Genomic DNA, 18,913 nt, shown 5'->3' with positions numbered 1-18,913 from the left:
GTGTGTGTGTGCGTGTGTGTGTGTGTGTGTGTGTGGTGTGTGTGTCCTTTGGTATGTAAAGACGGGATGGGACCACACAAAAACCGTGCCAGGTCACGTGAGTGAGGCGGGGACGAACGGTGCTTTTTGGTTGGTCACAGAGGGGAAGTCATGGAAACAGGTCTATAGTCCCATTGTCTAACTGTGAGGCCTGCATGTGTGTGCATTGGAGGAGGCGGGAGGCGTTGTGTCGTCAGGAGGGACGAGCACAGCGTTCTTCATTCACAAGCAGAAAAACGCCTCCATCATCAAGTGACCTTGACTACTCTAACAGAACAGACAGCGCATCCCAGCATCTCTCTCACACCCCCTCTCATTCCAAGAGTATTGCAGAGAAGGCAAACAACCACATAAATATAAACTGATTTTTGTCAGTAACAACACTGATACAGTTATAAAACTGGGCTGTCAATGAAATAAAACAGACATTCAGTTTTAACTAGCTCGAGTTTCCACATTGTGTAACTAATCAAACCATGTTACTGCAGGGCAAATCAATAACTGCTCCTACACAGTGTCATGATAGGCATGTTTTATCCACCACATGCCTGCTAGTCTTGCTCATACAAACTGTGTTACAGAAATAAAAAATAATCCTTACAAAAGCAGCAGTTGGAAAATCAAATTGCTTTCCATTCAGTTCTAAAAAAAAAATCTGTTTTAAAAAAAAAAAAAAAAAGGTAGAAATTCTTTTTTAAAAATCCATACTCATTCACTGAACTGGTCCTTACCATTCAATTTAGCTGGGTCAAGCTCAAATGTTTTTCAGTTCCACCAAAAGTTTAGCAATAAAAACAGACTGAAATCCCACTTCCTCAAAGTGCTAAAATTATACCTGAGACAGCGGGGGGGGGGGGGGGGGGGGTACCAGACAAAAGGTTATTATGGAAAAGATGGGCAAACAACCACAAGCATACATGGAAGCAAAAGACAACAGACATAAAACTGCCTTTTATTTTCTCCTCTGTGGGGCTTCTCATTCATAAAACACAGACAGTGCTTATCACCAATACGGCTCTTGAGGGATCTTCCATCCCTCAACTGGATTATTGCTGTTCATGAGGAAGATAATGTTAGTATGGCCTCTGTGAGCTAATTGAAAAGAAAAAAAAAAAAAAAAACCCAGCAGGTGCTATGGGAAGTTACTTCTGCACACACAAACCCACGAAGGCACAAAAAGAGCAGTGCACTCTGCCGACCAGGCATGAGTCGTGTTTAAGTCCCAGAATAAAGCAGTGGGGATTATGCAAGAACAATACTGTAGCTAAAGGCTTAGTTTCACTCATTTTAGAAAGAAAAGAGAACTTCCCTACTCTCCAGAGCATGGGCAGTATGGCAGAATATGGTAATTACTCTAAGTGTTAGGCTTCATATAAGCTGCACAGTTTGTTAAACAACCATCTCTCCAAAATGAATGGATGATGAAGATGGGAGATGCTTCTACAACCTCCATTCATATGTTAATGATTTTTGTACACAATATTTTACATACTTATTGTATGTTTTGTATTTTGGATATGAAGTGTTTAAAACTGAATTTTCATATACTGTTGTATTTATTATATTCAGTTCACTTGACAGTTCAGATGGAGCCGTTATTCAATTGAGATTCAAAAAGTAATGAGCTTCAAACCTGGGCCTTCTTTGTACCACAACTGTCTATAAGTAGAGAAATAACAAGTGCGTTCACTGCACGAGTGCTCTCAAGGAAAGAAGAAAATAATATGTTTTTAAATTACTCTTTAATGTAACGTATTGAAACATGGAGCCTGAGCAGGCACTCTTGATGTTCCAGCCTGCATTGATGCTCCTTGAGAGGGCTGCAGTATCATGCCCCTGCAGACATTTCTAAAGACTTAGAAAAATACTCTGCTTGTTGTGTCTAACATTGCTTATCCACAAAAAATTCAAAATCTAACTGTGAAATAATTGAGTAAACATCTTCTTTGGTTTTATTTTTATAGATAAATGGTGCTGTCCGGTCACATTTGGACTGATTTGATACGTTCGGTCCTGGGAAATGTTAACATGAATGTTGTGAAAAGGGTTAATATTTTGGTTTGGCAAATCCACAGCTTTGTAAAAACATTAACATGATGTAATACAATCACTGATTTGATTTAATCTATAAGTATCTAGTAGGGATAGTGAGGGATCCACACTCCACTATGACCTTCTAGACAAAAAGTTACACAATACACTGAGCTTGTTCATGCAATTGTCCACTGCAAAAGCATTTCAGTTATGAATACAGTCTTAGTGCGGTTTTAAACTAAAAGGTTAGCGGCACGCTGATGACTCGACAGCTTTTTCAGACCTGCTTTGTTACATTATAGGAGCTTAACTCCCTCTCCTCACAGCGCTGGCAGGGCTGGCATGTGCTCCATCGAGTTAAATGGGATTTGAAGGATTGGGCATCCCGGGTCAGGGAATTTCCATTGCAAATGATTGCTGAGCCACCAAGACCAGGCTTTCATATTGTTCAGCATTTAGACAAACATACACAACCAGGACTGCTGTCAGACGGTTTCGTGTCAGGGAAACAAACAGGAAGACAATGTAATATTCTACAAAGTCTTTCCCATTGCATTATGTCCTCATTAAATTTTGACACTCAGAAAGAGTTTCTGGAGGCTTTGGTGGAGACAGGGTAATCCAAAGTTCAAGATGACCCATTTTTTTGGTACAAACACAATGTTTTCGTCAGACTGACGGTTGGATAAATGTGTTTTTTCTTTCTTCTTTTAAGCAGCAAGTTTTCTTTGATTCTAACTCATTTCACTTTATTTTGTTTTGGGGTTTTTTTTTACTGTTTTTCTTTCATCTCTCTCTCACATACACATTACTTTCATTTTTGTTTCTGACCGTTCTTCCCATGAATCGTTGGTCCTATGGTGTAACACTGTTTTTTCATTTGCTTTTGCAACTTTGGGAGAAATTAGCAGCGCTTCGATGCAATGGAGCTCCCTGCTGTTCCTGTAAACAGTGCAGTCATTTCCATGTGAGAAGGACTCTGCATAACAGGCATTAAAAGAAATCGAAATAAACCCTTAACGCTAGACTCGCAGAAACACTAACATCAGTATCTCAGCCAGTGAGCTGATGCTGAGAGATCTAAAGCTGCAGGCCGCTCTGACTGTGGTGGCTCCAGACTCCTTACCTCTCAACTAATTTAAAGTAGAAAATGTCAGTGGCTATTTGTGAGAATGCTAACATAAAGATGAAAAAAATGAATATGCAATTTGGCTACTTTATGGGAACCATTAGATACTGATAAAAGGGTGACTTGTACAAACAGTTTGAAACAAATTATATAAAAAAAAAGAAAAGGAATGAGTGCAACCTACAGAAAGTATAGTATGAAGACATATGCCTGCTCTTTACCCACGTGCTGATGAATGCACATTACTCCTGAGCCCTGCAGGCCTTCTTATTTTGCCATCTCTTGTGGAATCACACAGCACTTTACACTGCGTGACATTTCTGTGCTATCGATAATTTGGTCTGTCATGAACCGCCGCTGCAGCGCTGTACACGTCATATACATCTCTTAATGGAAACATGGTCTCCACTTAGCTAAATTCAATAGCTCAGAGGATTACCATCCTCACTGGAGCATGTAATAACCAAAAGGTCATACCATCATCATAACTCAACAAACCATAATCCACCGCTGCCTCTTTAATGGCTTTCAAAGTGTGTCAAGGCCCGAATTGCAGCCACCAGTAAGGTTTTTTTTTTTAATGAACATGGCCTCTTCTGAAGTGCCAGTCTGCCACTCATTCTGCCCAGTTTTGAATGCAGTGTCACTCTATCCCCTGTTGGGTTGCGCTAGCCTAGATCGAGATGTGCGAAGAGCCTGAGAACATTTGGGATTGATTTGTGGCTATTTTTACTTGTCCTACTTGAACTAAATGGTTCAGATACTCAGAGGAAGAAGTCAGGCACTGAAAAGGCTTATTGAACTCCTAAAAAAAAAATCATTGGAAAGCTAAATGGTGGTGGAAGAGTGAACACTTCAGTGTAGAGCTTTCAGAGAGAGAGAAAAAAAAAAGCACCTTTAATAGAAGAGAGGTATAAGCTATACAGTACATCCTCCAGCCATTGGTCTATTATTTAAAAGGGTGCTGGCATTCTGAGGGGTGAAAATTAATGTGCTGGGAAAGACAAATACCCTTGTGAATGCACGCAGCAGACAGGTTCAATAAAAGAAAGGTGGTATAAGCTGTCTCAAATGACCTTGCACCTTGATAGACTCAATGCATACACTAGCAGCATTTCCTCCAGAAGCCACACGGGACTCCATACAGCGCTCCTCTCCACCAGAGCAGATATTACTCCTCTTATTAAACCATAACTCAGGAGAGAACACAGGCCCTCAACAACACTCATTACCTAAGCATATAGCAAACAGGCTACTGTTCAATGTTGCTGGCGCTACAATTATGTTAGCACTGATGACTATCATCACAAGCATAATAAGCGCTCTACAGGAGCACTGACATTATGGGAGATGGTTCTGGGCTCTCCTGTGGAAATCTCCCGCTGCCATTGCCAGCTCTCTGTGGTATAAAGTCATGCAAACACACATGCAAACACACACATATACACACACACACACACACAGGCTGCGGACACGGCTAATGTAAAGCTGGACTGTGTATCTGGTCTAGGTGCTGTGAAAGGATTCAGTCACTTCACAGATCAGCCATCTACTCGCTGTGACTGGCACAAGTGAGTGGGAACAAAGGAGTCACTGTGGCTGTCACACACACTCCTCGTTACACTCACCCTTTGCTCTGCCAGCTGTCTCTCTGTCCCCTCCCATAGCCTCCCCCCAGCTGTGGCTATACATCAAGTAACGCTTAATTCCACGCACACACACACACGCGCGCATGCAAAGACACCCACCGGCACACATGATTTGGGTGGCTTCAGGATCTGGCTTCACCAAAACACTCTCTTCCTCCCTGCTGGGCGCTCTTTGCCTATCCGCCATACTGGCTGACTGGCTGACTTACTGCACTGTTGGAGGCACTGTGTTATTCACCAACCACCAACGGCTCATCAGTATCACACCACTGCACACAGCCACAACGCATGAGCTCATGCTTGCTACGAATAATACACTGGAGACGATTTTCTAAATATTTTCCACGTATGTCTTTTTTTTTTTTTGCCTGAGAGTACTGTCTCACAGATGCTAGTTATTGTTCTTTTACTCTTTGACCAACCTCCACTTCACACATGCCACACCCTTTCACCACAATGCCCTCCCCTTTCCTGACAGATGCCCCATGCCCAGTTTTTTGGGCTCACCCTTTAATTTGCTAACCCCTAAGCTCTGCCTTCAGCCTCCCACTCTCCACTGCCTTCCTATTATTTATTTATCCCCGTCTTTTTTTTTCTTCTTTTTTTTTTTTTTTTTTAAACCATATGCTACACCCATGCCCTCCCCTCCCTGTGTTTACCCACTGGCAGGCCCCAGCCCTGCCTGCCCGGTCAGTCACGAGCCAGCGCTGAGGCCAGCTCGGCCTCCACCCTAGCAGTGTGGTGACTGCCGCTGTTTAAACACTTTCATCCCTTCTGCGTGCCCAGCCCAAGCCCTGCAAAGCCATTCATTGGGGCTTTGCTTGTGGCTGCCTCATTATTGTCAAGTTATAGTACAACGGAGGGAGGGGCTTCACTTGTGGTCCAGGCCCAGTGACAAGAGTTGAAATGAGGCTGAAGTTGGGCTATTTATGGACTGGGGCATAGGATTCAAAGGACTTGATTTTTGCCTTTTATGGGTTAATTGCATGTAACCCACATTTATGTGAAACAGAGAGAGACAGAGGAAAAGAGGGGGCAGAGAGGGGGAAAGAAAAACACAAGTGGAGGGCATTCCTCAGGCCAGGCTTTCATTGCTGTGGGTACGATGTCATTGAAATGATGTAATCGGTGCATAACAGCCCCCCCATACATCTATTTGCAATACATGGAAACAGACTGGAGATGTTTCACTTGTCAGTCTGCCCTGTAATTGACACAGAAAAACATTAACGACTAACTACATATATGTCGAGTTGTGGGGTTGTGTCTACACTCCTTGACCTTTTCTCTTCACGCTTTCTGTCAACAGGAAACAGATCGGTTCACCTGCATATATCGGCAGGAAGTGGCTTATCTTCCAGCCTCAGTTGATAAAAAAGGCGCGCTCCACCACCACACATGCTCTTCTTGGAATTAACTCACACCTAAAATTTCTACTTTGTACATAAAAAACTTTTAAAGACTGCTCTGCATCCAGTATCTCTTCCCCTATTGTACAAATGCCTCTGGTATTTCCTGTGCCTTTCTTCCACACTACTGTCTGGAATGGAAAATGCAGCCAGACAAGTCGGACGCACACACATACACACACACACAAAAATACAAATACACACAGAGTGTTAAGCTTCCCCTCCAGACAACAAAAGAACAGACACAGCAACAAGCCCCGAAGGCAACATTAAACCCAGCTAGTCTGCCACTACAATACCCCTCTTCTCTCAATAGAGAGCCATGCTGAGCCCAACTGAGCTGAGCTGTACCGTGTTATTCTTCAGTTTTTAGCATAGCTGGGAGTAAGACAAGGACTAGGCACACTGACAACGTGTAACATCCACAGGAAATGGAAAACATTGATGTGTGGCCAGCACAGACCGGCCAGGGTGACACGGGGTAAGGCAGGTGGTTTACAGATGGAGAGAATCTGCTCAGGCTACAAACAGCAACAGAATCCAAAGCTCCACACAATGGCTCCACTGATTCTGAGAGACAACAAAACACTCCTTGCTTGTTTGTTCTCAGATGACAGAGAAAACCTGTATCTATAGACACAACAACATGGCTGGCAGGAATGACAAGAACCAGAAACACTGATAAGCACAAGACAGGAAGTAGGACACCCAGACTGGCTGTCCTGTGAGAATCTTCACTGCAGATATATGCTGCTTCATACTAGAGTTTGTTAATATTTTTATTTGATTTTTTTTTTTTTTAAGTGAGCCACCGGCCTAATAATTTGTTGTAATTACTCAGCTCTGCCTCATAAAGCAGAAAAGAGAAATAAAGGTTTGATGATGATGTGTCTGTATGTGTTTATGCTCCTCCATTAATACATGTCTGATATGCCTAATAAGCCAAACAGCCCGGGAAATGAACAGGAACAAATTTAAAACCTCCACTTTTAGGCCTTCAAATGAACATTATGGGCAGAAAATAGACATGAGGATTCGACTGAGGGCAAGGGCAAGTTGAAACACCACTCCTTGCACACAGTGAAGAAAATATGAGCCATCCAACAGCTCTTTGGTGAAGCTTCTCAGAGAGGTTCACCTGTTGACCTGCTGTTCTTTGACGACATCAACAACTCCGTGGGCAAGGCTTCGGTAGGCCTAAAAGAAGTCTTCTTCATACAGTGGTTATTTTCCTGGCCACAGATCACATTTACTTGTTCCTAGCAAGTGGTGAAAGGCAGCATCAGGGTGTTAGGGTGATTATGGCTTGTTTTTACTGGCTGGTTACACCCAAAAGAAACTCACCTCAGGCGGCTACTGAGCTTAAAAGTAGCAGCAGTCGTGACGACCATTGGAGCTCTGAGCTAGTCGATCTTTTCCAGATGCCCTGACAAACGCTGCTGCTGGTCAACGTGTCGACAGCTCGGGTCAGAAACTGGGCAATACATATAGGCAGAGCCGTTAAGATGGAAAGCTGTGGTGAGAACATGGAGGTGGAAGACAGAGAGGAGGAAGAGACAGTGATAGATGGATGAGAATGGAAGACAAAAATGACAAATGAATAAAAAAGGGGCATCAGCTAGTAAAGTCTTACAAGGGAGACATGAAGACAGAGCGAGAGGGGGAGAATTAAAGTGTCTTATTTCACGAATGTCCTTCTGTGTTTTGATTTATTCGGAGACTCGGAGGCAGCCTCAACATAAAGTAACACACCTTCAATCCCTGCAGTTCCCCAGCCGGAGAGAGAGAGCGAACGAGCGAGCGAGCTGGTGACCTTGGCATGTTAAGAGAGGCCCTCCACTCCTCCTCAATCTCCACTCTCCAGAGGAAGCCTTGACTATTCTAATGGAAAGCGCTGCTGCGCCACGTTGACATCACAGGGGCCGACAACGTGACAGAATGGGTTCAAATCCTTAATCTCAACCCATACATTAATTATGCAATACGTTTAGCTATGCGTTATTCCACCTCTCTCTCTCAAGTCCTCCGAACAGAACATAACTTGAAATGAACACGCTCGCCGTAGCCATAAGCAAACAAGTTGGAAAAGTACCAAAGGGAGTTGCTTTCTATAAAAAGGAGTTTGTGTTTTTGTGTTTTTGTGAAGCTTGTGAAGCAACAACACCATCAAAAATATCAAAAGATTACACTCACACTGTTACATATTTTACCAGTGTCTTCTGAGCAGGTACTGTATTTTTTTCACTTCCCTTCCAGTCACAGTCAGGAATAAATCAAGTCTTAACCGAGTCATTTTCTAACCTGTACAGAAATCAAAGAAGATTGAGACTCCATAATCATTGCTTAAATTGATTCTTAAAAACAGAGAAAGAAAAAGGGAGGCAGAGAGCACAAGAAAACAAGGAAAAGATAGAGAGAGAGAAAGCATGTTGACAATAAAGTAGAAATGTAAGGGTAAAAATAAGTAGCCTATGTAGGTTTCTTAGAAACAGCGTCGTCCTCCATTCCCTCCCACAGCCAGCAGAACAACAGGCTACTTTTATTTCCGGTCCACCTCACTGAACCGCCAGTCATCCGTATGTCCTGTCCACTCTCATCAAGGGACGGCGTTGACAAGATCATTGTTGTGTGTGCGCGACTGTGACACACACAGGGAGACAAACAGGGGGCCGACCTCTGATTGGACCCTGGCTTTAACATGTGACTCATCGCTCACAAACACATACGAATATATACACACACACACACACACACACACACACACACAAAGATACAGACAAGATCAGTCAGGCCTTTTCTTTACTTGGGAAAACAAACAAACAAAAAAAATCCCAGTGTCCATCCTGATCCTTCAGCATCATATCCTCAGAGACATTAATGAACATAAGTTATGTTCACAATCACATGTTACTGGCCATTTAAGTGAGAGTCTCGTGTGTGTGTTTGCTGCTCATTTTCTTATTGTAATGCCTTATAATAATTATCACTAATGTTTCATCAGATGGAAACAAATCACTGTGACCATGTTTTAATAAAATAATCATGTTGTTCTTGGCTTTTCAGTTTCAAGTCTTTGTCCTTAACATAAGGACATTATGAATCGTGGAAATTCCTTCAAGCAATGTCTGCAGCATTTACAGAAAGGGCACATAAAGGGCTCCAAAAGTCAGCCAACGAGCCTCGAGGCGTTATCAGGACTTCACTAAAGTAATCTTTAATTCAATCTCTACAACTGCTCAAAAATCGTTATACAACTTTTTTCCCCACATATACAGTGGTAGTGCTCCAGACATGTAAACAGACTCTGGTGTGTAAAATCAGCAGAGTTCCCCTTTGATGAGTTCAATACACCAGTTACGAGATGAAGGTGAACTAAATCTGCCGGGAGTTTTCAGTTCTTTTAATAGGAAAATGGCTGCGACCTTTATCTGCACTCCACCTACTTTGCTACTTTAATGTAAGTGAAGCAGTGAATCATCTAATTTCCTAATTGGGTTTTCAACTGTATATCGTGCAGCATGTGTGCAGGATTTATCTGTTCAGTTATTATTATATCAATTATTGTTTAATCTAAACAAACAAATATTCTGTGACATTTTAATTTTTTTTTTCCCAACAGCAAGCATGCTAAAGCACAACACAAAAGGATATGACACCTCCTGCCTGCCCTTATAATCTGATACACATCATTTGAGTTTCGCTAAGTGATTGGGTCACACTTTATAAGCTTCCAGTGTGATACAAAGGGAGAAAAATTACAAATAGCACTGCGGCAATGTAGTGATGAAGTGCTTGAAAAAGAACACACACATACACATGCACACGCACGCACATAAACACACACAAAGTTCATAAAAATCCCTCTCGACTTCTTCCGTGGATCTAAGATCAAACAGAAAACTCATTACCACATCAGACAAAAACTTCCATGAACTAATGGTTCAACATTTCTGTAGATACCAAAAGTCAAGTGCACACTTTGGGGAGAGCAGTACAGGAAACTAGGGCACCTCCATTGACTCACACTCACTTTAAGACAGTAATGGGTGAGACTGTCTGGGGAAGTGCACATCATAGAATCTCAAGGGGATTCACACTCACACCTCTGATCCCCGTCCAAGCCACTGAGATCATGGAGGGAATTAGCAACAACCCACGTATGTGATGATTGATCATTGGTAGACCACCAGATCATGTTTTCATGAGCAGGGGGAAAGAGGAAAAATAGCAACGGACGGATGCACGGATGGAGTGATGAACAGTCCCCTTGCCAGCATGACAGCAGTTATCTGAATATAAACAGCGACGGGGATCAAGTGATGACCCATACTATTACACACCACCTAAAGGGCTGAGAGACACACAAACATGCACACAAACACACAGATACACATGCACAAGGGAAAAGCTATAATTAGGTTACAGCTTAAGAAAACCTGTGTTTAGCACCTGGGTCATACTGACGCACCAGCGTGCAGCTACTGTGAAAATGATGCAGGCAAGCCTTGGAGGAAAATAGAAAACTGACACAGCAACAAACAGCAGCACTGAAATTCTGCAAATCTCTGCAGCACTTGTGCATACATGCCATAAATCATACCCTCTGTAATGTTAAAACTCATGACACATTCGCACAATCCTACTACAACAGCTGCGTACAGCGTAGTAGACCCTAACACCCACTCACAAATGGACAATCTTTACAAAGTACGCACCTCTAAATGTTAAGTCCGCTCAAGCCTCTCACACAGCTGGAGTGGGGATCTACTGGGCAGACTGTGAGACTATCTGCCCATTTATCATATTGGGTCAGTAGGCTCAGAGGCTGAGAGGCTCTTAGCTTAGAGATGCTAAATACCACAAACACACAGACTCACACAGAGCAGGAGAGAAAGCTAACCTCTCACTCAATATTTACAGAGCTCTGCGGCAGTTCCACAGCTGGAATGCAGCGGGCAGAGGGAGCACGCAGAGGGAACCGTATCAGTTTCTGGGTCATCTAGGGCTCCTTCACTCCGCATAAAGTCTAGACTTGGACTGAAAAACACGCCCGCGGATGCTCACCGCTTAAACTGATTCATATTCTAAGAATGGTTGGACTGTGCCTGAGGAACAAAACATATACACTTATAGAAGCAAAGGGTGAAAGGTTGCAGTGCATTCATGAGTGTATTCCCTTACGCAACCGCTAAGAGATCACAGTTCGTCATAAAACAATAAGTTTCTCTATCAGTTTATCTTGTTTATTGCATTTTTACTGCAAGTCAAGGAGCTGCTTGGCTCTGAATTTAGCCAGCAGCAACAATCAGGGAGCTAAAGAGCAGAACATGACAGTCGTGCCTATGAGATCTCTTCTCACCCACCTATGTCTGTCTGGCTGTCTGGCACCTTCCCATCGCACCTACAGTACCTGCCTGCTGTTTTAATTAATTTCATACCGCAGGGAGCAATTATGCAAGGCAACATTCATCTCATTTGAAACCGCAAATTAATCTAACCTCAAGCTACAGAGGGACAGACGTACCAGTGTGTAGCGCAAGCAAGAATACCAGTGCTTTAAAATGGCAAGGCGTTTTTTTTTTCTGCAAGCATTGTCAATGGCAGAAAAAAAAAAAAAGACATAAAAAGTGACAGAGAGATGACAGGAAACTTTTCGGTCCTGACGTTTTTTGGTGTCACTTTAATGCCACAATCCTGAGCTTTTAGGAGAAAATTGGGGGAAATGGGTTCATTAAGATGGACAGATAGCAGGCCAGGCATACATCAAGGAGAAAACAATTTACATACCTCCATTTCCCTTAGGGAGCGAGAATAGAAAGCGAGAAAACTAGATGTGGGTGTGGGGGGTGGGGGGTGAAGCAATGTGAGAGTGAGCAAAATGAGAAGAAAGTGCAAGAGATGGGGATAGAGAGAAGGTGAAATGAGAGAGACAGTACGATAGCATGCGTGAGAAAGCAAGTGTAAGAGAGTAAGCTAATGAGAGAAAGATAACAAGCTGCGGGGGGAGAGAGGGGGAGCTGACAGGCGAGAGGAGAGAGAAACGCAGCTCAGAAATTGGCAAGGTTGCACTTCAGGAGGTGGTGAGAGGATGCCAAACAGTAGGCAGTGTCAAACAGATACAAACCAGGATCTCGTATGTGATGCAACTCAATAAGCGAGGGCAGGCACCCATCCTCTCCCAGAGAGTACTCCAACCTGCCTCTTTCCACTAATCTGATTTTCTGGATTATGTTTCAGTATTTAAAACAAAAGACCAAAGCGCTCAAGTTGAATTCCGTCAGTTTATTTGGCGCATGAGTTGTGGTGCAAAATGAGGCTGCCGTATTTTACCTTCTCACTTTTCATTCACTCTTGTGTTGCAAGACTTAATTTCTCTCGCTGATTTTTAAGACCCTGTAGGGATAAAGAAATATTTATTTGGCCAAGCCTGCTAACAAGAAAAGGAGGTTTTTACTGGGGCTAATAAAACTAGTTTTCGCATGTGTGTGCATTCTTTTTGACATATAGGTCCCTCAGGTGGCTTTAAAACTGAAATATTATCCTTCTGGCACACTTCACTTCTTGACTGGACAGCTACTGGCCGAAGCTGAACACTGAACTTCACATACCAGTTTAATGGGAGAGTGCACTGAAGTTACCGGATTGTTCCAAATTATGAGATGAAAATTGTCGTTCCTTGACTGCTAAAGCTTTGCCAGACCTGAATCTAAAACCAAACATCAATCTCTAAACCCATGGTCAACCACAGTCTCACTGTGAAGTATTCTGCAGGAGACACAGAGGCCAATTCCTCACAATGCATCACAAAATCTCCCAGCTTAAGGTTGTCTCCGTGAAAGAAACTCAGATTTTACATCTATATCCTCATGGAGAACTACAGCAAGGAAAAACCAGAGAATAACCTCTAACTTTCCTCCACTATGATGCTCTCAGAGAGGCTCTTGAAACCAAAACTGCCACACTAAACATCCCTTGTCCTCAAGCTCTTGAGAACTACCCGAGTCTGTCTGTCTGTCTGTGTCTGAGACATGGCTGAACACATCCCTGTGCTTCTGGATCTAGGTTATGTTTGTCTGTGTTTGTTGCTAAGTTGACACGATCACACTGGCAAGCGTGCGGCTCCATCACAACGGGGACATCTCTGGTGGGTAGCAGGGCATGTAAATGGGCTCTCACTCTATCAGAAGTCGCCTGGAGGGAGAGGGTTAGGGGCCGAGAGAAGAGGACAGCGTAGCACTTGCACGGCACCACAACTGATGTTGTTGATGCTGTTGAGGTCTATCGCCGGCTACTGAGAGGTGAGAGGAGCAGAGGTTCCCAACGTAGGGTCCCCAGACAACCAGGAGCCCTTTAAGGAGCACTGTGGGACTAATGGTGGGTCTAGTTAGTTTCAGTTAGTCAGTTTTTAGTCCGACGTCCTCCAACAAACCAGGAAACCTTAAAATGAATGGTACCATTCATTCATTTATTAGCCGTACTGCGTATCCTTGTAGGGCCATGGGTGGGCTGGAGCTAGTCCCAACTGACAGTGGAGCTGTAGCTTCACATGTAAATACAAGACATGGTGATTTTATATGGTTCAATTTTATAGTTTATATTTGTACTACTGCCACAAAGAGTGGCCGAACTTAAAGCTTCAACCATTTATTTGTCACTTTTATCCAAAGATTTTGACTGTTCATTTACTAACTAGTTTTCACATTCTTTCAACCACAGCATGAAGTGTTGTGACTCATCTGGTCCTGTCAGAGCTGGTAGGTTACTGAGGCAATACAAATCATGTTTACGCATGTTTATTCTCCTCCTGAACACAAAAATGTGGATCCATTTCTTTGAAACAAATCAAAATTCATAGTTTTTCAAATTAGCTGAGCTGCTCCACAATCTTTGCACATACACCCTGGTTACTGCAGAGGCACCCCCTGGGGTACAAGCACTTCTGGTCAGGAATCGCTGATCCACAGTATGTATAAACATTTTAGGATTCTGTTAAAATAGAAACAACAAAACCTGTGCAGGAAAAGGCTACCTGGGGCAAAATCTTTTCAAAGAAGTCCATTGTTGTCTAATCCAGATCTTTCATACCTGGGAGTTATGAGATTGCAAGATATTTCTGAGGGGTTGTGCAACATTAGTTTACTTTGGTTAACTGGTGTCAAGCCAAAGACACATTCAGCCTGTGTTGAAAGTTGGAATAGCTTCATTTTAAGTAGTTAAACTAATCTAATGCACATGAATTAGGGGTTACATAGAAAGTTGGAAACCTCTCGACGTACAGATTGGAAATAAGAAAAGATGTGTGAAACATTAGACCACTGATAAGTGACTAGACTACCAGATTATAATGCATCTTCATATCTTTGTTTTGCATCTTATGGAAGAGAGTAAAGAGCGTTAACATGCATCAGAGTCTTCTCCTCTCCTCTGCTAATCACACAGGCCCCACGTTGTGGCCACAATGCTGGGCTGGAGTTACACCCCGCACACCATTAACGCAGCTCTTTAATTAGCAATACTTGAAGGGGGGGGGGGGCATCTATAAACGCACCACTTTTTGCATCAAGCCAACAACATGCACTGAACAAACAAGCCGGGGAGCAGCAGCCTCGGCTTCTTCACGGCAAATCTGCTGCAAACACACAACTTGCAGCTTAAACCAGCGTTTGTTTTAGAAACCCTGATTTAAAAAAAAAAGGGGGGGGGGGCGAGAATAAATTTCCAGGCGTTTTCACCGCATTTCAATGTGTCTGTTTGTGTGTGTGTGTGTGTGTGTGTGTGAGAGAGAGAGAAAGAGACAGAGAGAGCGGAGCGATGCTTTTTTTTATCAGACATGCATGTCAATAACAGAAGAACAGCGCCCAAAGCCGCTATAAGGCCACTTCACAAAGTAAAAGACAAGGCAGGGGAGATGTGGAGAAAGCCAGAGAGACACACACACACAGCGTTATCTCGCCACAGTGGCACAGACACACAAGAGGCTTAGCGAACCCCAAACAACCGTGAAGCCTCAACATCTCGCACAAAAACGCGAAGGAAGTGAAGCTGCAAGACTCCCTCAACACTCAACATTTCTGCAAGAAGGAGAAGAAGAAGAAAAACGTGCTTAGACAAACCTGCTGAAGCGAGGACACTTCTTCCACTAAAGCGCTGATGTCCGGAGTTTGTGTGTGAGTGTGAGTGTGTGTGTGTGTATGTGTGTGTTGTGAGTGAGAGTGTGTCACTCTGTGGTGTTTTCTCTCTCCCTCCCTCCCTCTCTCTCTCTCTCCCTCTCTCTCCTCTGCCGTAGAGATAGCGCTGATGTTTCCACTTCCTCTTTTCTTCTGCCGTCTGCTGGCTGGCTTGGTGATGCCAGACGGAGAGTGTATATGTATGTATTTGTGTGTGTGTGTGTGTGTGTGTGTGTGTGTGTGTGTGTGTGTGTGTGTGTGTGTGTGTGTGTGTGTGGATGCCTGCGAGCAGAGCTGCACTGAGTCACCGGTTAATGAGGGGACTGTGACATTAAAAGTCAGGAGGCTACTTTTATCATGGCCTGTCTGACGTTTAGTGTCTCGTTTCTCACTGTAAATTCAATTTTAAAATTAAAATCACTTTTACTGTCCTGATAGTTTAATTTAAGGATGACAAGAGAATTTGACTTAGGTGAATATGTGTGTTTATATTTCATGAGCTGTTAGTGATAAGTGAAGTTGACATTTTTGTCAAGTTGACGAAATTTACAATTCAAAATGTCCTGCAATCAGAACCGGGTTAGAGTGAGTCGCCCTGCCCCCTGATGTCCAGCACAGACTCATGTTGGTTGATTAGCTCTTAACATATGAGAATAGGTTGGTTCCTATGTCTGCATTTCCTAAAGTTTTTAGAAGTCTTTCAAAAACACTTAAATCATTCTGTTACATATGTACTTCATTAATATATAGTATAGTATATATAAGTATAGTATATATAAGGTTAAATATGTGGTGACTGAGCAAACAAACTAAATTAGCACAAAATACCTCAATTTTGATTCAAACAAACAAACAAACAAAAAACTGTTATTTCACCAAATACAGATTCTTTAATGCAGTTTGGACTTTTTGCATACAAAGAAAACATGTATTGCTGAGTTTAAAAAATAGATGGTAATATTAAAATGGTACAAGTGAGTCCTGAGCCCCCCAAGTGGATCGTAGCCTTTTCTACACTGTCTCAGCAAATGCAAATAAGTAAATAAAGGGGATTTCCACTAAATTATATCTGAACAAACAAACTGAGGATGACACACGTCTTTTCTCTCCATGATGGCACAAAAGCGCCGCTGCCTCCAATCTTGCAGGAGGGGAAGGCAAACAGGAACAAAGATTTCAATAATTCATGGTTATTGAACTCTCTGCAACTCCACACACACACACACACACACACACACACACACGCAACTGTCTGGAGGGTGCGATTATGACCCTTCTTATGTTGCATTATGTTGGGAACCATTTTGACATAGCTCAGCAGTGGCCCAACACAACACAATGCTATACAGTGGTTTCATTAGATTTCATTGATACAGGACAGACTGTAGGACTGAATCACAGACGACAGCAGCTCTGAGCCACATGAGGCCACTTCCCTTTAATTTTGTCAGTGATTACAAACTGATTCTCATATTAAAGCCAGGGTGTGTGTTTGTGAGTGGAAGACAGAGAGAAAATAGTGTACAGCAGACAGTCCTGCAGCTCATCCTTGTCTCCACTCAGCAGGAGCAGCAGGAGGAGGATTAATACAGGAGCCCTGTCTGTCCTGATAAATAATCTGAAGCGACACATCCAGCAGAAATCTCTCTCTCTCTCTCTCTCTCTCTCTCTGTCTGTGAAAAACACAGGATACAGAACTCCGCCTATTTAAATGACAATTTGTGTTCTCAGCTAAATTGTTAATTTGACTGCATGGACTGGCTGTGAAGGTAGGCAGAAAAAACCCCCCCAAAATATCAGAAAAACAAACTGAATATTCTACTCAGTCTGACAATTTAGTGAAGCAGGACATAAGTGTTTTCAGGAGGCTTGGGTACAAGATGACATTTTGAAATGCACAGACTTGGGTCAAATACTAATGTCAAATCATTCTTTGTTTGTTTGTTTGTGGTTTAAACATCAGCTATTCAAATGGTTTATAATAAATTCCAGACACCTCTTTAGTGTTTACTCTTGATTTATAATTTCTTTTCTTTTTTGTTATCAGAGAAGACCTGAAAATAAGCAAAACAATTAATTTATTCCTCAGTTCAATTGTTGTCATTGAGTTATGGTAACTTTCGCATCCGTGACTTCAGCTTCATTGAGATGGAGACGTCAGAGCGCTCGCAGAGGATGTAATCCTTTTATGCGAGACAGCAAAGAGACAGTGCAGTGGTTTTAAGCCAGTCCATGTGGTTTAAAAGAACTGCATGATGCTGTCAGTAAAGTGCAGACTCACAATGCACCTCTGCATCCAATAAAATAAAATGCAGTCACACTTGTTTCTTGTTTTCCATCTTGCAAGGTAAGACTTGAATAAGTTTCTTTTGTATACGTACTTCAGTTGGTACTTTTACCTGCGTGTGTAACCTGCTCAAAGCTGGACACATCCTGTTTCACAACTACTGGCCGAACCTCTACCCGATGATCTCACATACCCAAAGCAAAAAGAGAGAAGCCTTGTTACTGCTTCTTTCTCATCTGGCAAACATGATTATTATTCATGAGTTAAGTGCAGAGCTCCGGTCGTAACAATTTAATTATCTCCTTTTTCAGCAAATATGTTAGGCCTCTAATACAACCAGCACAATCAGTCTGGCCCGGCACTCAATCTGACCTGTCCCTTGTCCAAGAAGACAGAGTGCTTCAATAAAGACTCCGCTGAACAAATTCTCTCTACGTGGCACAACCTCCCTCTGAGCTGCTTCTGTGACTGAATCTCATCTGGGAGATTCATTGTTCTACTCACAGAGAGAGAGAAAAAGTCAACGTGGAACAGACTGTTTCAATGAAGCTGATTTAGCTTTGGTTATTGGTCCAAGCAGCAGAGAAAGGCTGGACAGAAAGGAAAGAGAGGAGAGAGGGAAGAGAGAAGAAACAAAATGATGCTCTCACTCAGAACTATAATGCTTTCATGGCCTTATAATCTGTCAGTCTTTGTTGCGATTGTAGTTTCTCACACAAATACATACACTCCCCACAGCTTTTGAGCTTCTCAGAAAGCCCAAGACACAAATCTAAATGGATATCTAGTCTGCTTGTTCCCTGTAGGTCTACTGTAATTGTCTCTCTATCAGGGTCATTAGGAAGAGGGAATGTTTCTAGTTCATTTCCACAGGGATTCCTTCTCAAAATGTTCTGCTTACGAAGGAAAGAGGCGCCAGACTTCCTCAAATGCGACCCAAAGGGCAGGTGTTGTGTTGTGTGAAGTAGCTACCATGCCTCTGCTAGCTTTTTATGTAAGGCAGTTCTGCGGTTGGACTTTTGATTGAGTTGTTGATGGTAGCTCAGCTCAGCGAGGGAGGATCGCTCTGCATTGTGAACGTTACAGACTGTGAAATGACTTTTGAGAAACACTCTCTGAAGTATCCTCAGACTGTGAGTGGGCCAAGATCAAAGGAAAGATGTTATTCGGCACTTAGGGAGGTCACCGCAGTTCTGTGC

The 18,913-nt window shown here is 42.8% G+C and overlaps 1 protein-coding gene across 1 annotated transcript in view; it reads right to left on the bottom strand.

Moving 5' to 3' along the window:
* LOC111223159 (engulfment and cell motility protein 1) overlaps window positions 1–15,454 on the bottom strand; it is a 98,565-nt gene extending 83,111 nt beyond the window's left edge. Inside the window, exon 1 of the mRNA XM_022747191.1 lies at window positions 15,374–15,454. The gene's annotated coding sequence lies outside the window, so the exon portion shown is untranslated. The remainder of the gene's footprint in view (window positions 1–15,373) is intronic.
* Window positions 15,455–18,913: the final 3,459 nt, after the last annotated feature.

This window comes from Seriola dumerili, unplaced genomic scaffold (genome assembly GCF_002260705.1).
Source record: "Seriola dumerili isolate Sdu_G_001 unplaced genomic scaffold, Sdu_1.0 BDQW01000110.1, whole genome shotgun sequence".
In the NCBI taxonomy this organism is placed as follows: domain Eukaryota; kingdom Metazoa; phylum Chordata; class Actinopteri; order Carangiformes; family Carangidae; genus Seriola; species Seriola dumerili.
This window is presented reverse-complemented; position numbering and strand designations above follow the sequence as displayed.